Genomic DNA, 27431 nt, shown 5'->3' with positions numbered 1-27431 from the left:
GAGAGACTAGCTGGAGGTGTCTGGACGGGCAAATTTAACTCTCATTTCCCACCAGGAAGAGGAATTAACCAAAGGCTCAGCGTGCCATGCCGGAACCACATTAGGGCCTGAAGCAATCCTGCGGTGTTGCGGGCAGCTCACAAGAAAGCGAGTTGAAGAAAGGAGTTCAGGGGCACTGTAATTCACAAACCTGCAGAGTTATAAATGACAGCTATCGTCCAAAAATATACTGAAGTAAGGCTGCCAAGAACTTGAAAGCGGGGCAGAATTGCAGGAAACCGATTTCAGGAGGTAGACTGGAATTGCATTTAAAGCATAGGAAAAGAGGAAGAACGTCCAAAATGATGCACTTGGCCAAAAATTTCGTATGCGTTTTTTCCTGAATATATTCAGGAAAAAACGCATACACCATTTTTGGCCAACCAAGCAAGCTTGCAAAGGAAATCTGCACTACAATGAAGTCTCACTTCCCCCGGTCAGAAGGGCCATCTGAAAAAAGTGTAAAATCCAGAAAGGCAGGACAGGCCATGGAGAACTGGGAGCCTTGTTATGCTGATGGGCGGGATGTAAATTGCCAACAGCCACTCGGGAGAAGTGTATGGTGTTTCCTGAAACATCTAAAAAACAAAGCAACGGAGCCTAGGGCACTTCCACTTATGGTCCTATAGCTTAGGGAAATTAAAATCAAAAAGACACAGCCACCCCAAAGTTTGGGACGGCTCTGTTTACAAGAACCTCGTTTACGGTACAAGTTCAATATCGCAGAAAGTGAAAAATGGATAAAGAAGTTGTGGTATTTACATACAATGCAATATCACTCAGCAATGAAATCTACGTCATCAGGCCCGTAACAGCATAGAGTGGATTCAGGTATGATGATTCTAACTGAAATAAGTCACACAGAAAAAGAAACATCATAAGATATCACTAATACATGGAATGTAAACTTGGCTACAGAGGAACTGGATTACAAAACAGAACAGGGTCTCAAATTTAGAAAACCAACTTATGCTTGCTTAAGGGGAAAGGTGAGTTGGGATGCAGCATAAAACCAGAGATTGAAATGAACACAGATAAAGTTCCTTAAGCCAAATATGTAATAGACAAGAGCTACTCCTTATTCAACGAAATGGACTCAACACACCATATTAAACGCCTAAGAATGTACCTGACTAGTAAGTATCTTAAAACCTATGGATTGCTATGTCTCCGAAAGAGAATCAAGCATGTGTACAGGGGCATAAACGCAGCAGTGATAGGATTTGAGAGGTTCGGTGAGCAAAGAATGACCCTTTGAAGTCATATTACATGCTACCCATTCCACGGATCTCAACTCTCCAGGTTTAAGGGATTCTTCCTTCAGCTAAAACATGCATGTGGAACCCAGAGTATGATCAACCGTGTGATCAGGAGACGTTTTCAAATATGTCTCACTTTTCCTCCACTGGTACTCGGGTGCAACATTCCAGACGCTTTACTAACACTCTCCTGACTTGGAGAGTCAGTGCCTTTAACCTCCTGTTTGGCCCAGATTGCAATTTCTGCAGAAGATGAACAGGAATAGGTAGGAGCAATGAGAGACTAGCTGGAGGTGTCTGGACGGGCAAATTTAACTGTCATTTCCCACCAGGAAGAGGAATTAACCAAAGGCTCAGCGTGCCGTGCCGGAACCAGATTAGGGCCTGAAGCAATCCTGCGGTGTTGCGGCCCGCTCACAAGAAAGCGAGTTGAAGAAAGGAGCTCAGGGGCACTGTAATTCACAAACCTGCAGAGTTATAAATGACAGCTATCGTCCAAAAATATACTGAAGTAAGGCTGCCAAGAGGACTTGAAAGCGGGGCAGAATTGCAGGAAACCGATTTCAGGAGGTAGACTGGAATTGCATTTAAAGCATAGGAAAAGAGGCAGAACGTCCACAATGATGCACTTGGACAAAAAGGGCATATGCGTTTTTTCCTGAATATATTCAGGGAAAAACTCATACGCCCTTTTTGGCCAACCAAGCAAGCTTGCAAAGGAAATCTGCACTACAATGAAGTCTCACTTCCCCCTGGTCAAAAGGGCCATCTGAAAAAAGTGTAAAATCTGAAAGGCAGGACAGGCCATGGAGAACTGGGAGCCTTGTTATGCTGATGGGCGGGATGTAAATTGCCAACAGCCACTTGGGAGAAGTGTATGGTGTTTCCTGAAACATCTAAAAAACAAAGCAACAGAGCCTAGGGCACTTCCACTGATGGTCCTATAGCTTAGGGAAATTAAAATCAAAAAGACACAGCCACCCCAAAGTTTGGGACGGCTCTGTTTACAAGAACCTTGTTTATGGTACAAGTTCAATATCGCAGAAAGTGAAAAATGGATAAAGAAGTTGTGGTACTTACGTACAATGCAATATCACTCAGCAATGAAATCTATGTCATCAGGCCCGTAGGAGCATAGTGAGTGGATTCAGGTATGACGATTCTAACTGAAATAAGTCACACAGAAAAAGAAACATCATAAGATATCACTAATACATGGAATGTAAACTTGGCTACACAGAAATTGAATTACAAAACAGAACAGGGTCTCAAATGAAGAAAACCAACTTATGCTTCCTTAAGGGGAAAGGTGAGTTGGGGTGCTGCATAAAACCAGAGATTGAAATGAGCACAGATAAAGTTCCTTAAGCCAAATATGTAACAGAGAAGAGCTACTCCTTGCTCAACGAAATGGACTCAACACCCCATATTAAACGCCTAAGAATGTACCTGACTAGTAAGTATCTTAAACCCTATGGATTGCTATGTCTCCGAAAGAGAATCAAGCGTGGGTACAGTTGCATAAACGCAGCAGTGATAGGATTGGAGAGGTTCGGTGAGCAAATGAAGACCCTTTGAAGTCATATTGCATGGTACCCATTCCACGGGTCTCAACTCTCCAGGTTTAAGGGATTCTTCCTTCAGGTAAATCAGGCATGTGGAACCCAGAGTATGATCAATCGTGTGATCGGGAGACTTGTTCCAATATGTCTCAGTTCTCATCCCCTGCTACTCGGGTGCAACATTCCAGACGCTTTACTAACACTATCCCGACTTGGAGAGTCAGTGCCTTTAACCTCCTCTTTGGCCCAGTTTGCAATTTCTGCGGAAGATGAACAGGAATAGGGAGGACCAATGAGAGACTAGCTGGAGGTGTCTGGACGGGCAAATTTAACTCTCATTTCCCACCAGGAAGAGGAATTAACCAAAGGCTCAGCGTGCCGTGCCGGAACCAGATTAGGGCTTGAAGCAATCCTGCGGTGTTGCGGCCAGCTCACAAGAAAGCGAGTTGAAGAAAGGAGCTCAGGGGCACTGTAATTCACAAACCTGCAGAGTTATAAATGACAGCTATCGTCCAAAAATATACTGAAGTAAGGCTGCCAAGAGGACTTGAAAGCGGGGCAGAATTGCAGGAAACCGATTTCAGGAGGTAGACTGGAATTGCCTTTAAAGCATAGGAAAAGAGGCAGAACGTCGACAATGATGCACTTGGCCAAAAAGGGCGTATGAGTTTTTTCCGGAAAAAACGCATACGCCCTTTTTGGCCAACCAAGCAAGCTTGCAAAGGAAATCTGCACTAAAATGAAGTCTCACTTCCCCCTGGGTCAAAAGGGCCATCTGAAAAAAGTGTAAAATCCAGAAAGGCAGGACAGGCCATGGAGTACTGGGAGCCTTGTTATGCTGATGGGCGGGATGTAAATTGCCAACAGCCACTCGGGAGAGGTGTATGGTGTTTCCTGAAACATCTAAAAAACAAAGCAACAGAGCCTAGAGCACTTCCACTTATGGTCCTATAGCTTAGGGAAATTTAAATCAAAAAGACACAGCCACCCCAAAATTTGGGATGGCTCTGTTTACAAGAACCTCATTTATGGTACAAGTTCAATTTTGCAGAAAGTGAAAAATGGAGAAAGAAGTTTTGGGACTTACGTACAATGCAATATCACTCAGCAATGAAATCTATGTCATCAGGCCCATAGCAGCATAATGAGTGGATTCAGGTATGATGATTCTAACTGAAATAAGTCACACAGAAAAAGAAATATCATAAGATATCACTAATACACAGAATGTAAACTTGACTACACAGGAACTAGATTACAAAAGAGAACAGGGTCTCAAATTTAGAAAACCAACTTATGCTTGCTTAAGGGGAAAGGTGAGTTGGGGTGCTGCGTAAAACCAGAGATTGAAATGAGCACAGATAAAGTTCCTTAAGCCAAATATGTAATAGACAAGAGCTACTCCTTGCTCAACGAAATGGACTCAAAACCCCATGTTAAACACCTTATAATGTACCTGACTAGTAAGTATCTTAAAACCTAAAGATTGCTATGTCTCTGAAAGAGAATCAAGTGTGAGTACAGGGGCATAAACGCAGCAGTGATAGGATTGGAGAGGTTCGGTGAGCAAATGAAGACCCTTTGAAGTCATATTGCATGGTACCCATTCCACGGGTCTCAACTCTCCAGGTTTAAGGGATTCTTCCTTCAGCTAAAACATGCATGTGGAACCCAGAGTATGATCAACCGTGTGATCGGGAGACGTGTTCCAATATGTCTCAGTTCTCGTCCCCTGGTACTCGGGTGCAACATTCCAGACGCTTTACTAACACTCTCCCGACTTGGAGAGTCAGTGCCTTTAACCTCCTGTTTGGCCCAGTTTGCAATTTCTGCGGAAGATGAACAGGAATAGGGAGGAGCAATGAGAGACTAGCTGGAGGTGTCTGGACGGGCAAATTTAACTCTCATTTCCCACCAGGAAGAGGAATTAACCAAAGGCTCAGTGTGCCGTGCCGGAACTAGATTAGGGCCTGAAGCAATCTTGCCATGTTGCGGCCATTTCACAAGAAAGCGAGTTGAAGAAAGGAGCTCAGGGGCACTGTAATTCACAAACCTGCAGAGTTATAAATGACAGCTATCGTCCAAAAGTATACTGAAGTAAGGCTGCCAAGAGGACTTGAAAGCAGGGCAGAATTGCAGGAAACCAATTTCAGGAGGTAGACTGGAATTGCATTTAAAGCATAGGAAAAGAGGCAGAACGTCCACAATGATGCACTTGGCCAAAAAGGGCGTATGCGTTTTTTCCTGAATATATTCAGGAAAAAACGCATACACTCTTTTTGGCCAACCAAGCAAGCTTGCAAAGGAAATCTGCACTACAATGAAGTCTCACTTCCCCTGGGTCAAAAGGGCCATCTGAAAAAAGTGTAAAATCCAGAAAGGCAGGACAGGCCATGGAGAACTGGGAGCTTTGTTATGTTGATGGGCGGGATGTAAATTGCCAACAGCCACTGGGGAGAAGTGTATGGTGTTTCCTGAAACATCTAAAAAACAAAGCAACAGAGCCTAGGGCACTTCCACTTATGGTCCTATAGCTTAGGGAAATTAAAATCAAAAAGACACATCCACCCCAAAGTTTGGGATGGTTCTGTTTACAAGAACCTCGTTTACGGTACAAGTTCAATATCGCAGAAAGTGAAAAATGGATAAAGAAATTGTGGTACTTCAGTACAATGCAATATCACTCAGCAATGCAATCTATGTCATCAGGCCCATAGCAGCATAATGAGTGGATTCAGGTATGATGAATCTAACTGAAATAAGTCACAAAGAAAAAGAAACATCATAAGATATCACTAATACACGGAATGTAAACTTGGCTACACAGGAACTGGATTATAAAACAGAAGGGGGTCTCAAATTTAGAAAACCAACATATGCTTGCTTAAGGGGAAAGGTGAATTGGGGTGCTGCATAAAACCAGAGATTGAAATGAGCACAGATAAAGTTCCTTAAGCCAAATATGGAATAGACAAGAGCTACACCTTGCTCAATGAAATGGACTCAACACCCCATATTAAACTCCTAAGAATGTAGCTGACTAGTAAGTATCTTAAAACCTATGGATTGCTATGTCTCTGAAAGAGAATCAAGCGTGAGTACAGGGGCATAAACGCAGCAGTGATAGGATTGGAGAGGTTCGGTGAGCAAATGAAGACCCTTTGAAGTCATATTTAATGGTACCCATTCCACGGATATCACGTCTCCTGGTTTAAAGGTTTCTGCCTTCAGCTAAAACATGCATGTGGAACACATAGTATGATCAACTGTGTGATTGGGAGACGTGTTCCAATATGTCACAGTTCTCATCCCCTGGTACTCGGGTACAACATTCCAGGTGCTTTACTAATACTCTCCCTACTTGGACAGTCAGTGTCTTTAACATCCTGTTTGGCCCAGTTTGCAATTTCTGCGGAAGGTGAACAGGAATAGGGAGAACCAATGAGAGACTAGCTGGAGGTGTCTGGACGGGCAAATTTAACTCTCATTTCCCACCAGGAAGAGGAATTAACCAAAGGCTCAGCATGCCGTGCCGGAACCAGTATAGGGCCTGAAGCAATCCTGCGGTGTTGCGGCCAGCTCACAAGAAAGCGAGTTGAAGAAAGGAGCTCAGGGGCACTGTAATTCACAAACCTGCAGAGTTATAAATGACAGCTATCATCCAAAAATATACTGAAGTAAGGCTGCCAAGAGGACTTGAAAGCGGGGCAGAACTGCAGGAAACCAATTTCAGGAGGTACACTGGAATTGCATTTAAAGCATAGGAAAAGAGGCAAAACGTCGACAATGATGCACTTGGCCAAAAAGGGCGTATGCGTTTTTTCCTGAATATATTCAGGAAAAAACGCATACGCACTTTTTGGCCAACCAAGCAAGCTTGCAAAGGAAATCTGCACTACAATGAAGTCTCACTTCCCCCCGGTCAAAAGGGCCAACTGAAAAAAGTGTAAAATCCAGAAAGGCAGGACAGGCCATGGAGAACTGGGAGCCTTGTTATGCTGATGGGCGGGATGTATATTGCCAACAGCCAAACGGGAGAAGTGTATGGTGTTTCCTGAAACATCTAAAAAACAAAGCAACAGAGCCTAGGGCACTTCCACTTATGGCCCTATAGCTTAGGGAAATTAACATCAAAAAGACACAGCCACCCCAAAGTTTGGGACGGCTCTGTTTACAAGAAACTCTTTTACGGGACAAGTTCAATATCACAGAAAGTGAAAAATGGATAAAGAAGTTGTGGTACTTACGTACAATGCAATATCACTCAGCAATGAAATCTATGTCATCAGGCCCATAGCAGCATAATGAGTGGGCTCAGGTATGATGATTCTAACTGAAATAAGTCACACAGAAAAAGAAACATCATAAGATATCACTAATACACGGAATGTAAACTTGGCTACACAGGAACTGGATTACAAAACAGAACAGGGTCTCAAATTTAGAAAACCAACTTATGCTTGCTTAAGGGGAAATGTGAGTTGGGGTGCTGCATAAAACCAGAGATTGAAATGAGCACAGATAAAGTTCCTTAAGCCAAATATGTAATAGACAAGAGCTACTCCTTGCTCAACGAAATGGACTCAACACCCCATATTAAACACCTAAGAATGTACCTGATTAGTAAGTATCTTAAAACCTATGGATTGCTATGCCTCCGAAAGAGAATCAAGCGTGTGTACAGGGGCATAAACACAGCAGTGATAGGATTGGAGAGGTTCGTTGAGCAAATGAAGACGCTTTGAAGTCATATTGCATGGTACCCATTCCACGAGTCTCAACTCTCCAGGTTTAAGGGATTCTTCCTTCAGCTGAAACATGCATGTGGAACCCAGAGTATGAACAACCGTGTGATCAGGAGACGTGTTCAAATATGTCTCAGTTTTCGTCCCCTGGTACTCGGGTGCAACATTCCAGATGCTTTACTAACACTCTCCCGACTTGGAGAGTCAGTGCCTTAAACCTCCTGCTTGGCCCAGTTTGCAATTTCTGCGGAAGATGAACAGGAATAGGGAGGACCAATGAGAGACTAGCTGGAGGTGTCTGGACGGGCAAATTTAACTCTCATTTCCCACCAGGAAGAGGAATTAACCAAAGGCTCAGCGTGCCATGCCGGAACCACATTAGGGCCTGAAGCAATCCTGCGGTGTTGCGGGCAGCTCACAAGAAAGCGAGTTGAAGAAAGGAGTTCAGGGGCACTGTAATTCACAAACCTGCAGAGTTATAAATGACAGCTATCGTCCAAAAATATACTGAAGTAAGGCTGCCAAGAACTTGAAAGCGGGGCAGAATTGCAGGAAACCGATTTCAGGAGGTAGACTGGAATTGCATTTAAAGCATAGGAAAAGAGGAAGAACGTCCAAAATGATGCACTTGGCCAAAAATTTCGTATGCGTTTTTTCCTGAATATATTCAGGAAAAAACGCATACACCATTTTTGGCCAACCAAGCAAGCTTGCAAAGGAAATCTGCACTACAATGAAGTCTCACTTCCCCCGGTCAGAAGGGCCATCTGAAAAAAGTGTAAAATCCAGAAAGGCAGGACAGGCCATGGAGAACTGGGAGCCTTGTTATGCTGATGGGCGGGATGTAAATTGCCAACAGCCACTCGGGAGAAGTGTATGGTGTTTCCTGAAACATCTAAAAAACAAAGCAACGGAGCCTAGGGCACTTCCACTTATGGTCCTATAGCTTAGGGAAATTAAAATCAAAAAGACACAGCCACCCCAAAGTTTGGGACGGCTCTGTTTACAAGAACCTCGTTTACGGTACAAGTTCAATATCGCAGAAAGTGAAAAATGGATAAAGAAGTTGTGGTATTTACATACAATGCAATATCACTCAGCAATGAAATCTACGTCATCAGGCCCGTAACAGCATAGAGTGGATTCAGGTATGATGATTCTAACTGAAATAAGTCACACAGAAAAAGAAACATCATAAGATATCACTAATACATGGAATGTAAACTTGGCTACAGAGGAACTGGATTACAAAACAGAACAGGGTCTCAAATTTAGAAAACCAACTTATGCTTGCTTAAGGGGAAAGGTGAGTTGGGATGCAGCATAAAACCAGAGATTGAAATGAACACAGATAAAGTTCCTTAAGCCAAATATGTAATAGACAAGAGCTACTCCTTATTCAACGAAATGGACTCAACACACCATATTAAACGCCTAAGAATGTACCTGACTAGTAAGTATCTTAAAACCTATGGATTGCTATGTCTCCGAAAGAGAATCAAGCATGTGTACAGGGGCATAAACGCAGCAGTGATAGGATTTGAGAGGTTCGGTGAGCAAAGAATGACCCTTTGAAGTCATATTACATGCTACCCATTCCACGGATCTCAACTCTCCAGGTTTAAGGGATTCTTCCTTCAGCTAAAACATGCATGTGGAACCCAGAGTATGATCAACCGTGTGATCAGGAGACGTTTTCAAATATGTCTCACTTTTCCTCCACTGGTACTCGGGTGCAACATTCCAGACGCTTTACTAACACTCTCCTGACTTGGAGAGTCAGTGCCTTTAACCTCCTGTTTGGCCCAGATTGCAATTTCTGCAGAAGATGAACAGGAATAGGTAGGAGCAATGAGAGACTAGCTGGAGGTGTCTGGACGGGCAAATTTAACTGTCATTTCCCACCAGGAAGAGGAATTAACCAAAGGCTCAGCGTGCCGTGCCGGAACCAGATTAGGGCCTGAAGCAATCCTGCGGTGTTGCGGCCCGCTCACAAGAAAGCGAGTTGAAGAAAGGAGCTCAGGGGCACTGTAATTCACAAACCTGCAGAGTTATAAATGACAGCTATCGTCCAAAAATATACTGAAGTAAGGCTGCCAAGAGGACTTGAAAGCGGGGCAGAATTGCAGGAAACCGATTTCAGGAGGTAGACTGGAATTGCATTTAAAGCATAGGAAAAGAGGCAGAACGTCCACAATGATGCACTTGGACAAAAAGGGCATATGCGTTTTTTCCTGAATATATTCAGGGAAAAACTCATACGCCCTTTTTGGCCAACCAAGCAAGCTTGCAAAGGAAATCTGCACTACAATGAAGTCTCACTTCCCCCTGGTCAAAAGGGCCATCTGAAAAAAGTGTAAAATCTGAAAGGCAGGACAGGCCATGGAGAACTGGGAGCCTTGTTATGCTGATGGGCGGGATGTAAATTGCCAACAGCCACTTGGGAGAAGTGTATGGTGTTTCCTGAAACATCTAAAAAACAAAGCAACAGAGCCTAGGGCACTTCCACTGATGGTCCTATAGCTTAGGGAAATTAAAATCAAAAAGACACAGCCACCCCAAAGTTTGGGACGGCTCTGTTTACAAGAACCTTGTTTATGGTACAAGTTCAATATCGCAGAAAGTGAAAAATGGATAAAGAAGTTGTGGTACTTACGTACAATGCAATATCACTCAGCAATGAAATCTATGTCATCAGGCCCGTAGGAGCATAGTGAGTGGATTCAGGTATGACGATTCTAACTGAAATAAGTCACACAGAAAAAGAAACATCATAAGATATCACTAATACATGGAATGTAAACTTGGCTACACAGAAATTGAATTACAAAACAGAACAGGGTCTCAAATGAAGAAAACCAACTTATGCTTCCTTAAGGGGAAAGGTGAGTTGGGGTGCTGCATAAAACCAGAGATTGAAATGAGCACAGATAAAGTTCCTTAAGCCAAATATGTAACAGAGAAGAGCTACTCCTTGCTCAACGAAATGGACTCAACACCCCATATTAAACGCCTAAGAATGTACCTGACTAGTAAGTATCTTAAACCCTATGGATTGCTATGTCTCCGAAAGAGAATCAAGCGTGTGTACAGTTGCATAAACGCAGCAGTGATAGGATTGGAGAGGTTCGGTGAGCAAATGAAGACCCTTTGAAGTCATATTGCATGGTACCCATTCCACGGGTCTCAACTCTCCAGGTTTAAGGGATTCTTCCTTCAGGTAAATCAGGCATGTGGAACCCAGAGTATGATCAATCGTGTGATCGGGAGACTTGTTCCAATATGTCTCAGTTCTCATCCCCTGCTACTCGGGTGCAACATTCCAGACGCTTTACTAACACTATCCCGACTTGGAGAGTCAGTGCCTTTAACCTCCTCTTTGGCCCAGTTTGCAATTTCTGCGGAAGATGAACAGGAATAGGGAGGACCAATGAGAGACTAGCTGGAGGTGTCTGGACGGGCAAATTTAACTCTCATTTCCCACCAGGAAGAGGAATTAACCAAAGGCTCAGCGTGCCGTGCCGGAACCAGATTAGGGCTTGAAGCAATCCTGCGGTGTTGCGGCCAGCTCACAAGAAAGCGAGTTGAAGAAAGGAGCTCAGGGGCACTGTAATTCACAAACCTGCAGAGTTATAAATGACAGCTATCGTCCAAAAATATACTGAAGTAAGGCTGCCAAGAGGACTTGAAAGCGGGGCAGAATTGCAGGAAACCGATTTCAGGAGGTAGACTGGAATTGCCTTTAAAGCATAGGAAAAGAGGCAGAACGTCGACAATGATGCACTTGGCCAAAAAGGGCGTATGCGTTTTTTCCTGAATATATTCAGGAAAAAACGCATACGCCCTTTTTGGCCAACCAAGCAAGCTTGCAAAGGAAATCTGCACTACAATGAAGTCTCACTTCCCCCCGGTCAAAAGGGCCATCTGAAAAAAGTGTAAAATCCAGAAAGGCAGGACAGGCCATGGAGAACTGGGAGCCTTGTTATGCTGATGGGCGGGATGTAAATTGCCAACAGCCACTCGGGAGAAGTGTATGGTGTTTCCTGAAATATCTAAAAAACAATGCAACAGAGCCTAGGGCACTTCCACTTATGGTCCTATAGCTTAGGGAAATTAAAATCAGAAACACACAGCCACCCCAAAGTTTGGGACGGCTCTGTTTACAAGAACCTCGTTTACGGTGCAAGTTCAATATCGCAGAAAGTGAAAACTGGATAAAGAACTTGTGGTACCTACGTACAATGCAATATCACTCAGCAATGAAATCTATGTCATCAGGCCCCTAGCAGCATAATGAGTGGATTCAGGTATGATGATTCTAACTGAAATAAATCACACAGAAAAAGAAACATCATAAGATATCACTAATACATGGAATGTAAACTTGGCTACACAGGAACTGAATTACAAAACAGAACAGGGTTTCAAATTTAGAAAACCAACTTATGCTTGCTTAAGGGGAAAGGTGAGATGGGGTGCTGCATAAAGCCAGACATTGAAATGAGCACAGATTAAGTTCCTTAAGCCAAATATGTAATAGACAAGAGCTACTCCTTGTTCAGCGAAAAGGACTCAACACCCCATATAAAACGCCTAAGAATGTACCTGACTAGTAAGTATCTTAAAACCTATGGATTGCTATGTCTCCGAAAGAGAATCAAGCATGTGTACAGGGGCATAAACGCAGCAGTGATAGGATTGGAGAGGTTCGGTGAGCAAACGAAGACCCTTTGAAGTCACATTGCATGGTACCCATTCCACGGGTCTCAACTCTCCAGGTTTAAGGGATTCTTCCTTGAGCTAAAACATGCATGTGGAACCCAGAGTATGATCAACCGTGTGATCGGGAGATGTGTTCCAGTATGTCTCAGTTCTCATCCCCTGGTACTCGGGTGCAACATTCCAGACGCTTTACTAACACTCTCCCGACTTGGAGAGTCAGTGCTTTTAAGCTTCTGTTTGGCCCAGTTTGCAAATTCCGCGGAAGATGAACAGGAATAGGGAGAACCAATGAGAGACTAGCTGGAGGTGTCTGGATGGGCAAATTTATCTCTCATTTCCCACCAGGAAGAAGAATTAACCAAAGGCTCAGCGTGCCGTGCCGGAACCAGATTAGGGCCTGAAGCAAGCCTGCAGTGTTGCGGCCAGCTCACAAGAAAGCGAGTTGAAGAAAGGAGCTCAGGGGCACTGTAATTCACAAACCTGCAGAGTTATAAATGACAGCTATCGTCCAAAAATATACTGAAGTAAGGCTGCCAAGAGGACTTGAACGCGGGGCAGAATTGCAGGAAACCGATTACAGGAGGTAGACTGGATTTGCATTTAAAGCATAGGAAAAGAGTCAGAACGTCGACAATTATGCACTTGGCCAAAAAGGGCGTATGCGTTTTTTCCTGAATATATTCAGGAAAAAAAGCATACGCCCTTTTTGGCCAACCAAGCAAGCTTGCAAAGGAAATCTGCACTACAATGAAGTCTCACTTCCCCCCGGTCAAAAGGGCCATCTGAAAAAAGTGTAAAATCCAGAAAGGCAGGACAGGCCATGGAGAACTGGGAGCCTTGTTATGCTGATGGGCGGGATGTAAATTGCCAACAGCCACTCAGGAGAAGTGTGGTGTTTCCTGGAACATCTAAAACAAAGCAACAGAGCCTAGGGCACTTCCACTTATGGTCCTAGAGCTTAGGGAAATTAAAATCAAAAAGACACAACCACCCCAATGTTTGGGACGGCTCTGTTTACAAGAACATCGTTTACGGTACAAGTTCAATATCGCATAAAGCGAAAAATGGATAAAGAAGTTGTGGTACTTACGTACAATGCAATATCACTCAGCAATGAAATCTATGTCATCAGGCACATAGCAGCATAATGAGTGGTTTCAGGTATGATGATTCTAACTGAAATAAGTCACACAGAAAAAGAAACATCATAAGATATCACTAATACACGGAATGTAAACTTGGCTACACAGGAACTGGATTACATAACAGAACAGGGTCTCAAATGTAGAAAACCAACTTATGCTTGCTTAAGGGGAAAGGTGAGTTGGGGTGCTGCATAAAACCAGAGATTGAAATGAGCACAGATAAAATTCCTTAAGCCAAATATGTAATAGACAAGAGCTACTCCTTGCTCAACGAAATGGACTCAACACCCCATATTAAACGCCTAAGAATGTACCTGACTAGAAAGTATCTTAAAACCAATGGATTGCTATGCCTCTGAAAGAGAATCAAGCATGTGTACAGGGGCATAAACGCAGCAGTGATAGGATTGTAGAGGTTCGGTGAGCAAATGAAGACCCTTTGAAGTCAAATTGCATGGTACCCATTCCACGGGTCTCAACTCTCCAGGTTTAAGGGATTCTTCCTTCAGCTAAAACATGCATGTGGAACCCAGAGTATGATCAACCGTGTGATCAGGAGACGTGTTCAAATATGTCTCAGTTTTCCTCCCCTGGTACTCGGGGGCGACATTCCAGATGCTTTACTAACACTCTCCCGACTTGGAGAGTCAGTGCCTTTAACCTCCTGTTTGGCCCAGTTTGCAATTTCTGCGGAAGATGAACAGGAATAGGGAGAACCAATGAGAGACTAGCTGGAGGTGTCTGGACGGGCAAATTTAACTGTCATTTCCCACCAGGAAGAGGAATTAACCAAAGGCTCAGCATGCAATGCCGGACCATATTAGGGCCTGAAGCAATCCTGCGGTGTTGCGGCCAGCTCACAAGAAAGCGAGTTGAAGAAAGGAGCTCAGGGGCACTGTAATTCACACACCTGCAGAGTTATAAATGACAGCTATCGTCCAAAAATATACTGAAGTAAGGCTGCCAAGAGGACTTGAAAGCGGGGCAGAATTGCAGGAAACCGATTTCAGGAGGTAGACTGGAATTGCATTTAAAGCATAGGAAAAGAGGCAAAACGTGCACAATGATGACTTGGCCTAAAAGGGCGTATGCGTTTTTTCCTGAATATATTCAGGAAAAAACGCATACGCCCTTTTTGGCCAACCAAGCAAGCTTGCAAAGGAAATCTGCACTACAATGAAGTCTCACTTCCCCCGGGTCAAAAGGGCCATCTGAAAAATGTGTAAAATCCAGAAAGGCAGGACAGGCCATGGAGAACTGGGAGCCTTGTTATGCTGTTGGGCGGGATGTAAATTGCCAACAGCCACTCGGGAGAAGTGTATGGTGTTTCCTGAAACATCTAATAAACAAAGCAACAGAGCCTAGGGCACTTCCACTTGTGGTCCTACAGCTTAGGGAAATTAAAATCAAAAAGACACAGCCACCCCAAAGTTTGGGACGGCTCTGTTTACAAGAACCTCGTTTACGGTACAAGTTCAGTATCACAGAAATTGAAAAATGGATAAAGAGGTTGTGGTATTTACGTAGAATGCAATATCACTCAGCAATGAAATCTATGTCATCAGGCCCATAGCAGCATAATGAGTGGATTCAGGTATGATGATTCTAACTGAAATAAGTCACACAGAAAAAGAAATATCATAAGATATCACTAATACACGGAATGTAAACTTGGCTACACAGGAACTGGATTACAAAACACAACAGGGTCTCAAATTTAGAAAACCAACTTATGCTTGCTTAAGGGGAAAGGTGAGTTGGGGTGCTGCATAAAACCAGAGATTGAAATGAGCACAGATAAAGTTCCTTAAGCCAAATATGTAATAGACAAGAGCTACTCCTTGCTCAACGAAATGGACTCAACACCTCATATTAAACGCCTAAGAATGTACCTGACTAGTAAGTATCTTAAAAGCTATGGATTGCTATGTCTCCAAAAGAGAATCAAGCGTGTGTACAGGGGCACAAACCCAGCAGTGATAGGATTGGAGAGGTTCGGTGAGCAAATGAAGACCCTTTGAAGTCATATTGCATGGTACCCATTCCACGGGTCTCAACTCTCCAGGTTTAAGGGATTCTTCCTTCAGCTAAAACATGCATGTGGAACCCAGAGTATGATCAACCGTGTGATCGGGAGACGTGCTCCAATATGTCTCAGTTCTCGTCCCCTGGTACTCAGGTGCAACATTCCAGACGCTTTACTAACATTCTCCCGACTTGGAGAGTCAGTGCCTTTAACCTCCTGTTTGGCCAAGTTTGCAATTTCTGCGGAAGATAAACAGGAATAGGGAGAACCAATGAGAGACTAGCTGGAGGTGTCTGGATGGGCAAATTTATCTCTCATTTCCCACCAGGAAGAGGAATTAACCAAAGGCTCAGCGTGCCATGTCGGAATCAGATTAGGGCCTGAAGCAATACTGCGGTGTTGCGGCCAGCTCACAAGAAAGCAATTTCAAGAAAGGAGGTCAGGGGCACTGTAATTCACAAACCTGCAGAGTTATAAATGACAGCTATCGTCCAAAAATATACTGAAGTAAGGCTGCCAAGAGGACTTGAAAGCCGGGCAGAATTGCAGGAAACCGATTTCAGGAGGTAGACTGGAATTGCATTTAAAGCATAGGAAATGAGGCAGAACGTCCACAATGATGCACTTGGGCAAAAAGGGCGTATGCGTTTTTTCCTGAATATATTCAAGAAAAAAAGCATACGCACATTTTCGCCAACCAAGCAAGCTTGCAAAGGAAATCTGCACTACAATGAAGTCTCATTTCCCCCCAGTTAAATGGGCCATCTGAAAAAAGTGTAAAATCCAGAAAGGCAGGACAGGCCATGGAGAATTGGGAGCCTTGTTATGCTGATGGGCGGGATGTAAATTTCCAACAGTCACTCCGGATAATTGTATGGTGTTTCCTGAAACATCTAAAAAACAAAGCAACAGAGCATAGGGCACTTCCACTTATGGTCCTACAGCTTAGGGAAATTAAAATCAAAAAGACACAGCCACCCAAAAGTTTGGGATGGCTCTGTTTATAAGAACCTCGTTTACAGTACAAGTTCAATATCGCAGAAAGTGAAAAATGGATAAAGAAGTTGTGGTACTTACGTACAATGCAATATCACTCAGCAATGAAATCTATGTCATCAGGCCCGTAGCAGCATAATGAGTGGATTCAGGTATGATGATTCTAACTGAAATAAGTCACACAGAAAAAGAAACATCATAAGATATCACTAATACACGGAATGTAAACTTGGCTACACAGGCACTGGATTACAAAACAGAACAGGGTCTCAAATGTAGAAAAGCAACTTATGCTTGCTTAAGGGGAAAAGTGAGTTGGGGTGCTGCATAAAACCAGAGATTGAAATGAGCACAGATAAATTTCCTTAAGCCAAATACGTAATAGACAAGAGGTACTCCTTGCTCAACGAAATGGTCTCAAAACCCCATATTAAACGCCTAATAATGTACCTGACTAGTAAGTATCTTAAAACCTATGGATTGCTATGTCTCCGAAAGAGAATCAAGCGTGAGAACAGGGTCATAAACGCAGCAGTGATAGGATTGGAGAGGTTCGGTGAGCAAATGAAGACCCGTTGAAGTCACATTGCATGGTACCCATTCCACGGGTCTCAACTCTCCAGGTTTAAGGGATTCTTCCTTCAGCTAAACATGCATTTGCAACCCAGACTATGATCAACCGTGTGATCGTGAGTCATGTTCAAATATGTCTCAGTTCTCGTCCCTGGTACTCGGGTGCAACATTCTAGACACTTTACTAACACTCTCCCGACTTGGAGAGTCAGTGCCTTTAACCTCCTGTTTGGCCCGGATTGCAAATTCCGCGGATGATGAACAGGAATAGGGAGAACCAATGAGAGACTAGCTGGAGGTGTCTGGACGGGCAAATTTAACTCTCATTTCCCACCAGGAAGAGGAATTAACCAAAGGCTCAGCGTGCCGTGCCGGAACCAGATTAGGGCCTGAAGCAATCCTGCGGTGTTGCGGCTAGCTCACAAGAAAGCGAGTTGAAGAAAGGAGCTCAGGGGCACTGTAATTCACAAACCTGCAGAGTTATAAATGACAGCTATCGTCCAAAAATATACTGAAGTAACGCTGCCAAGAGGACTTGAAAGCGGGGCAGAATTGCAGGAAACCGATTTCAGGAGGTAGACTGGAATTGCATTTAAAGCATAGGAAAAGAGGCAGAACGTCGAGAATGATGCACTTGGCCAAAAAGGGCGTATGCTTTTTTTCCTGAATATATTCAGGGAAAAACGCATATGCCCTTATTGGCCAACCAAGCAAGCTTGCAAAGGAAATCTGCACTACAATGAAGTCTCACTTCCCCCCAGTCAAAAGGGCCATGTGAAAAAAGTGTAAAATCCAGAAAGGCAGGACAGGCCATGGAGAACTGGGAGCCTTGTTATGCTGATGGGCGGGATGTAAATTGCCAACAGCCACTCAGGAGAAGTGTATGGTGTTTCCTGTAACATCGAAAAAACAAAGCAACAGAGCCTAAGGCAGTTCCACTTATGGTCCTATAGCTTAGGGAAATTAAAATCAAAAACACACAGCCACCCCAAAGTTTGGGACAGCTCTGTTTACAAGAACCTCGTTTATGGTACAAGTTCAATATCACAGAAAGTGAAAAATGGATAAAGAAGTTGTGGTACTTACGTACAATGCAATATCACTCAACAATGAAATCTATGTCATCAGGCCCGTAGCAGCATAATGAGTGGATTCAGGTATGATGATTCTAACTGAAATAAGTCACACAGAAAAAGAAACGTCATAAGATATCACTAATACACGGAATGTAAACTTGGCTACACAGGCACTGAATTACAAAACAGAACAGGGTCTCAAATTTAGAAAACCAACTTATGCTTGCTTAAGGGCAAAGGTGAGTTGGGGTGCTGCATAAAACCAGAGATTGAAATGAGCACAGATAAAGTTCCTTAAGCCAAATGTGTAATAGACAAGAGCTACTCCTTGCTCAACGAAATGGACTCAACACCCCATATTAAACGCCTAAGAATGTACCTGACTAGTAAGTATCTTAAAACCTATGGATTGCTATGTCTCCAAAACAGAACCAAGCGTGTGTACAGGGGCATAAACGCAGCAGTGATAGGATTGGAGAGGTTCGGTGAGCAAATGAAGACCCTTTGAAGTCACATTGCATGGTACCCATTCCACGGGTCTCAACTCTCCAGGTTTAAGGGATTTTTCCTTCAGCTAAAACATGCATGTGGAACCCAGAGTATGATCAACCATGTGATCGGGAGACGTGTTCAAATATGTCTCAGTTCTCGTACCCTGGTACTCGGGTGCAACATTCCAGATGCTTTACTAACACTCTCCCGACTTGGAGAGTCAGTGCCTTTAACCTCCTGTTTGGCCCAGTTTGCAATTTCTGCGGAAGATGAACAGGAATAGGGAGAACCAATGAGAGACTAGCTGGAGGTGTCTGGACGGGCAAATTTAACTCTCATTTCCCACCAGGAAGAGGAATTAAGCAAAGGCTCAGCGTGCCGTGCCGGAACCAGATTAGGGCCTGAAGCAATCCTGCGGTGTTGCGGCCAGCTCACAAGAAAACGAATTGAAGAAAGGAGCTCAGGGGCACTGTAATTCACAAACCTGCAGAGTTATAAATGACAGCTATCGTCCAAAAATATACTGAAGTAAGGCTGCCAAGAAGACTTGAAAGTGGGGCAGAATTGCAGGAATCCGATTTCAGGTGGTAGACTTGATTTGCATTTAAAGCATAGGAAAAGAGGCAGAAGGTCGACAATGATGCACTTGCCAAAAAGGGCGTATGCGTTTTTTCCTGAATATATTCAGGACAAAACACATATGCCCTTTTAGGCCAACAAAGCAAGCTTGCAAAGGAAATCAGCACTACAATGAAGTCTCACTTCCCCCCAGTCAAAAGGGCCATCTGAAAAAAGTGTAAAATCCAGAAAGGCAGGACAGGCTATGGAGAACTGGGAGCCTTGTTATGCTGTTGGGCGGGATGTAAATTGCCAACAGCCACTCAGGAGAAGTGTATGGTGTTTCCTGGAACATCTAAAACAAAGCAACAGAGCCTAGGGCACTTCCACTTATGGTCCTATAGCTTAGGGAAATTTAAATCAAAAGACACAGCCAACCCAAAATTTGGGACAGCTCTGTTTACAAGAACCTCGTTTACGGTACAAGTTCAATTTCACTGAAAGCGAAAAATGGATAAAAAAGTTGTGGTACTTACGTACAATGCAATATCACTCAGCAATGAAATCTATGTCATCAGGCCCGTAGCAGCATAATGAGTGGATTCAGGTATGATGATTCTAACTGAAATAAGTCACACAGAAAAAGAAACATCGTAAGATATCACTAATACACGGAATGTAAACTTGGCTACACAGGAACTGGATTACAAAACAGAACAGGGTCTCAAATTTAGAAAACCAACTTATGCTTTCTTAAGGCGAAAGGTGAGTTGGGGTGCTGCATAAAACCAGAGATTGAAATGAGCACAGATAAAGTTCGTTAAGCCAAATATGGAATAGACAAGAGCTACTCCTTGCTCAATGAAATGGACTCAACACCCCATATTAAACGCCTAAGAATGTACCTGACTAGTAAGAATCTTAAAACCTATGGATTGCTATGTCTCCGAAAGAGAATCAAGCGTGTGTACAGGGGCATAAACGCAGCAGTGATAGGATTGGAGAGGTTCAGTGAGCAAATGAAGACTTTTTGAAGTCATATTGCATGGTACCCATTCCACGGGTCTCAACTCTCCAGGTTTAAGGGATTCTTCCTTCAGCTAAATCATGCATGTGGAACCCGGAGTATGATCAACCGTGTGATCGGGAGACGTGTTCAAATATGTCTCAGTTCTCGTCCCCTGGTACTCCGGTGCAACATTCCAGACGCTTTACTAACACTCTCCTGACTTGGAGAGTCAGTGCCTTTAACCTCCTGTTTGGCCCAGTTTGCAATTTCTGCGGAAGATGAACAGGAATAGGGAGAACCAATGTGAGACTAGCTGGAGGTGTCTGGACGGGCAAATTTAACTCTCATTTCCCACCAGGAAGAGGAATTAACCAAAGGCTCAGCGTGCCGTGCCAGACCATGATTAGGGCCTGAAGCAATCCTGCGGTGTTGCGGCCAGCTCACAAGAAAGCGAGTTGAAGAAAGGAGCTCAGGGGCACTGTAATTCACAAACCTGCAGAGTTATAAATGACAGCTATCGTCCAAAAATATACTGAAGTAAGGCTGCCAAGAGGACTTGAAAGCGGGGCAGAATTGTAGGAAACCGATTTCAGGAAGTAGACTGGAATTGCATTTAAAGCATAGGAAAAGAGGCAGAACGTCCACAATGATGCACTTGGCCAAAAAGGGCGTATGCGTTTTTTCATGAATATATTCAGGAAAAAACGCATACACCCTTTTGGGCCAATCAAGCAAGCTTGCAAAGGAAATCTGCACTATAATGAAGTCTCATTTCCCCCCGGTCAAAAGGGCCATGTGAAAAAAGTGTAAAATCCAGAAAGACAGGACAGGCCATGGAGAACTGGGAGCCTTGTTATGCTGATGGACGGGATGTAAATTGCCGACAGCCACTAGGGAGAAGTGTATGGTGTTTCCTGAAACATAAAAAAAACAAAGCAACAGAGCCTAGGGCACTTCCACTTATGGTCCTATAGCTTAGGGAAATTAAAATCAAAAAGACACAGCCACCCCAAAGTTTGGGACGGCTCTGTTTACAAGAACCTCCTTTACGGTACAAGTTCAATTTCGCAGAAAGTGAAAAATGGATAAAGAAGTTGTGGTACTTACGTAAAATGCAATATCACTCAGCAATGAAATCTATGTCATCAGGCCCGTAGCAGCATAATGAGTGGATTCAGGTATGATGATTCTAACTGAAATAAGTCACACAGAAAAAGAAACATCATAAGATATCACTAATACACGGAATGTAAACTTGGATACACAGGAAGTGGATTACAAAACAGAACAGGGTCTCAAATTTAGAAAACCAACTTATGCTTGCTTAAGGGGAAAGATGAGTTGGGGTGCTGCATAAAACCAGAGACTGAAATGAGCACTGATAAAGTTCCTTAAGCCAAATATGTAACAGACAAGAGCTACTACTTGCTCAACGAAATGGACTCAACACCCCATATTAAACGCCTAAGAATGTACCTGACTAGTAAGTATCTTAAAACCTATGGATTGCTATGTCTCCGAAAGAGAATCAAGCGTGTGTACAGGGGCAAAAACGCAGCTGTGATAGGGTTGGAGAGGTTCGGTGAGAAAATGAAGACCCTTTGAAGTCATATTGCATGGTACCCATTCCACGGGTCTCAACTCTCCAGGTTTAAGGGATTCTTCCTTCAGCTAAATCATGCATGTGGAACCCGGAGTATGATCAACCGTGTGATCGGGAGACGTGTTCAAATATGTCTCAGTTCTCGTCCCCTGGTACCCCGGTGCAACATTCCAGACGCTTTACTAACACTCTCCTGACTTGGAGAGTCAGTGCCTTTAACCTCCTGTTTGGCCCAGTTTGCAATTTCTGCGGAAGATGAACAGGAATAGGGAGAACCAATGTGAGACTAGCTGGAGGTGTCTGGACGGGCAAATTTAACTCTCATTTCCCACCAGGAAGAGGAATTAACCAAAGGCTCAGCATGCCGTGCCGGAACCAGTATAGGGCCTGAAGCAATCCTGCGGTGTTGCGGCCAGCTCACAAGAAAGCGAGTTGAAGAAAGGAGCTCAGGGGCACTGTAATTCACAAACCTGCAGAGTTATAAATGACAGCTATCGTCCAAAAATATACTGAAGTAAGGCTGCCAAGAGGACTTGAAAGCAGGGCAGAATTGCAGGAAACCGATTTCAGGAAGTAGACTGGAATTGCATTTAAAGCATAGGAAAAGAGGCAGAACGTCCACAATGATGCACTTGGCCAAAAAGGGCGTATGCGTTTTTTCATGAATATATTCAGGAAAAAACGCATACGCCCTTTTGGGCCAATCAAGCAAGCTTGCAAAGGAAATCTGCACTATAATGAAGTCTCACTTCCCCCCGGTCAAAAGGGCCATCTGAAAAAAGTGTAAAATCCAGAAAGGCAGGACAGGCCATGGAGAACTGGGAGCCTTGTTATGCTGATGGACGGGATGTAAATTGCCGACAGCCAATAGGGAGAAGTGTATGGTGTTTCCTGAAACATCTACAAAACAAAGCAACAGAGCTTAGGGCACTTCCACTTATGGTCCTATAGCTTAGGGAAATTAAAATTAAAAAGACACAGCCACCCCAAAGTTTGGGACGGCCCTGTTTACAAGAACCTCATTTACGGTACAAGTTCAATATCAGAGAAAGCGAAAAATGGATAAAGAACTTGTGGTATTTACGTACAATGCAATATCACTCAGCAATGACATCTATGTCATCAGGCCCGTAGCAGCATAATGAGTGGATTCAGGTATGATGATTCTAACTGAAATAAGTCACACAGAAAAAGAAACATCATAAGATATCACTAATACACGGAATGTAAACTTGGCTACACACTAACTGAATTACAAAACAGAACAGGGTCTCAAATTTAGAAAACCAACTTATGCTTGCTTAAGGGGAAAGGTGAGTTGGGGTGCTGCATAAAACCAGAGATTGAAATGAGCACAGATAAAGTTCCTTAAGCCAAATATGTAATAGACAAGAGCTACTCCTTGCTCAACGAAATGGACTCAACACCCCATATTAAACGCCTAAGAATGTACCTGACTAGGAAGTATCTTAAAACCTATGGATTGCTATCTCTCCGAAAGAATATCAAGCGTGTGTACAGGGGCATAAACGCAGCAGTGATAGGATTGGAGAGGTTCGGTGAGCAACTGAAGACCCTTTGAAGTCATATTGCATTGTACCCTTTCCACGGGTCTCAACTCTCCAGGTTTAAGGGATTCTCCCTTCGGTTAAAACATGCATGTGGAAACCAGAGTATGATCAACCGTGTGATCGGGAGACCTATTCAAATATGTCTCAGTTTTAATCCCCTGGTACTCGGGTGCAACATTCCAGACGCTTTACTAACACTCTCCCGACTTGGAGAGTCAGTGCCTTTAACCTCCTGTTTGGCCCAGTTTGCAATTTCTGCGGAAGATGAACAGGAATAGGGAGGACCAATGAGAGACTAGCTGGAGGTTTCTGGACGGGCAAATTTAACTCTCATTTCCCACCAGGAAGAGGAATAAACCAAAGGCACAGCGTGCCGTGCCGGAACCAGATTAGGGCCTGAAGCAATCCTGCGGTGTTGCGGCCAGCTCAGAAGAAAGCGAGTTGAAGAAAGGAGCTCAGGGGCACTGTAATTCACAAACCTGCAGAGTTATAAATGACAGCTATCGTCCAAAAATATACTGAAGTAAGGCTGCCAAGAGGACATGAAAGCGGGGCAGAATTGCAGGAAACCGATTTCAGGAGGTAGACTGGAATTGCATTTAAAGCATAGGAAAAGAGGCAGAACGTCGAAAATGATGCACTTGGCCAAAAAGGGCGTATGCGTTTTTTCCTGAATATATTCAGGAAAAAACGCATACGCCCTTTTTGGCCAACCAAGCAAGCTTGCAAAGGAAATCTGCACTACAATGAAGTCTCACTTCCCGCCGGTAAAAAGGGCCATCTGAAAACAGTGTAAAATCCAGAAAGGCAGGACAGGCCATGGAGAACTGGGAGCCTTGTTATGCTGATGGGCGGGATATAAATTGCCAACAGCCACTCGGGAGATGTGTATTGTATTTCCTGAAACATCGAAAAAACAAAGCAACAGAGCCTAGGGCACTTCCACTTATGGTCCTATAGCTTAGGGATATTAAAGTCAAAAAGACACAGCCACCCCAAAGTTTGGGACGGCTCTGTTTACAAGAACCTCGTTTACGGTACAGGTTCAATATCGCAGAAAGCGAAAGATGGATAAAGAAGTTGTGGTACTTACGTACAATGCAATATCACTCAGCAATGACATCTATGTCATCAGGCCCGTAGCAGCATAGAGTGGATTCAGGTATGATGATTCTAACTGAAATAAGTCACACAGAAAAAGAAACATCATAAGATATCACTAATACACGGAATGTAAACTTGGCTACACAGGAACTGAATTACAAAACAGAACAGGGTCTCAAATTTAGAAAACCAACTTATGCTTAATTAAGGGGAAAGGTGAGTTGGGGTGCTGCATAAAACCAGAGATTGAAATGAGCACAGATAAAGTTCCTTAAGCCAAATATGGAATAGACAAGAGCTACTCCTTGCTCAACGAGATGGACTCAACACCCCATATTAAACGTTTAAGAATGTTCCTGACTAGTAAGTATCTTAAAACCTATGGATTGCTATGTCTCCGAAAGAGAATCAAGCGTGTGTACAGGGGCATAAACGCAGCAGTGATAGGATTGGAGAGGTTTGGTGAGCAAATGAAGACCCTTTGAAGTCATATTGCATGGTACCCATTCCACGGGTCTCAACTCTCCAGGTTTAAGGGATTCTTCCTTCAGCTAAAACATGCATGTGGAACCCAGAGTATGATCAACCGTGTGATCGGGAGACGTGTTCCAATATGTCTCAGTTCTCGTCCCCTGGTACTCGGCTGCAACATCCCAGACTGTTTACTATCACTCTCCCGACTTGGAGAGTCAGTCTTTAACCTCCTGTTTGGCCCAGTTTGCAATTTCTGCGGAAGATGAACAGGAATAGGGAGAACCAATGAGAGACTAGCTGGAGGTGTCTGGACGCGCAAATTTAACTCTCATTTCCCACCAGGAAGAGGAATTAACCAAAGGCTCAGCATGCCGTGCTAGAACAAGATTAGGGCCTGAAGCAATCCTGCGGTGTTGCGGCCAGCTCACAAGAAAGCGAGTTGAAGAAAGGAGCTCAGGGGCACTGTAATTCACAAAGCTGCAGAGATATAAATGACAGCTATCGTCCAAAAATATACTGAAGTAAGTCTGCCAAGAGGACTTGAAAGCCGGGCAGAATTGCAGGAAACCGATTTCAGGAGGTAGACTGGAATTGCATTTAAAGCATAGGAAAAGAGGCAGAACGTGCACAATGATGCACTTGGCCAAAAAGGGCGTATGCGTTTTTTCCTGAATATATTCAAGAAAAAACGCATACGCACTTTTTGGCCAACCAAGCAAGCTTGCAAAGGAAATCTGCACTACAATGAAGTCAAACTTCCCCCCGGTCAAAAGGGCCATCTGAAAAAAGTGTAAAATCCAGAAAGGCTGGACAGGCCATGGAGAACTGGGAGCCTGGTTATGCTGATGGGCGGGATGTGAATTGCCAACAGCCACTGGGGAGAAGTGTATGGTGTTTCCTGAAACATCTAAAAAACAAAGCAACAGAGCCTAGGGCACTTCAACTTATGGTCCTATAGCTTAGGGAAATTAAAATCAAAAAGACACAGCCACCCCAAAGTTTGGGACAGCTCTGTTTACAAGAAACTCTTTTACGGGACAAGTTCAATATCACAAAGAGTGAAAAATGTATAAAGAAGTTGTGGTACTTACGTACAATGCAATATCACTCAGCAATGAAATCTATGTCATCAGGCCCATAGCAGCATAATGAGTGGATTCAGGTATGATGATTCTAACTGAAATAAGTCACAAAAAAAAGAAACATCATAAGATATCACTAATACACGGAATGTAAACTTGGCTACACAGGAACTGGATTACAAAACAGAACAGAGTCTCAAATTTAGAAAACCAACTTATGCTTGCCTAAAGGGAAAGGTGAGTTGGGGTGCTGCATAAAACCAGAGATTGAAATGAACACAGATAAAGTTCCTTAAGCCAAATATGTAAGAGACAAGAGCTACTCCTTGCTCAACGAAATGGACTCAACACACCATATTAAACGCCTAAGAATGTACCTGACTAGTAAGTATCTTAAAACCTATGGATTGCTATGTCTCCGAAAGAGAATCAAGCATGAGTACAGGGGCATACACGCAGCAGTGATAGGATTGGAGAGGTTCGGTGAGCAAATGAAGACCCTTTGAAGTTATATTGCACGGTATCCATTCCACGGGTCTCAACTCTTCATGTTTAAGGGATTCTTCCTTCAGCTAAAACATGCATGTGGAACACAGAGTATGATCAACCGTGTGATCTGGAGACGTGTTCCAATATGTCTCAGTTCTCATCCCCTGGTACTCGGGTGCAACATTCCAGACACTTTACTAACACTCCCCCGACTTGGAGAGTGAGTGCCTTTAACCTCCTGTTTGGCCCAGTTTGCAATATCTGCGGAAGATAAACAGGAATAGGGAGAACCAATGAGAGACTAGCTGGAGGTGTCTGGACGGGCAAATTTAACTCTCATTTCCCACCAGGAAGAGGAATTAAACAATGGCTTAGCCTGCCGTGCCGGAAACAGATTAGGGCCTGAAGCAATCCTGCGGTGTTGCGGCCAGCTCACAAGAAAGCGAGTTGAAGAAGGGAGCTCAGGGGCACTGTAATTCACAAACATGCAGAGATATAAATGACAGCTATCGTCCAAAAATATACTGAAGTAAGGCTGCCAAGAGGACTTGAAAGCGTGGCAGAATTGCAGGAAACCGATTGCAAGAGGTAGAGTGGAATTGCATTTAAAGCATAGGAAAAGAGGCAGAACGTTGGCAATGATGCACTTGGCCAAAAAGGGCGTATGAGTTTTTTCCGGAAAAAACGCATACGCCCTTTTTGGCCAACCAAGCAAGCTTGCAAAGGAAATCTGCACTACAATGAAGTCTCACTTCCCCCTGGTCAAAAGGGCCATCTGAAAAATGTGTAAAATCCAGAAAGGCAGGACAGGCCATGGAGAACTGGGAGCCTTGTTATGCTGATGGGCGGGATGTAAATTGCCAACAGCCGCTTGCGAGAAGTGTATGGTGTTTCCTGAAACATCTA

This window comes from Orcinus orca, unplaced genomic scaffold (genome assembly GCF_937001465.1).
Source record: "Orcinus orca unplaced genomic scaffold, mOrcOrc1.1 scaffold_50, whole genome shotgun sequence".
Lineage (NCBI taxonomy): Eukaryota > Metazoa > Chordata > Mammalia > Artiodactyla > Delphinidae > Orcinus > Orcinus orca.
The sequence above is the reverse complement of the archived record's forward strand: the minus strand, read 5'-3'. Positions refer to the sequence as shown.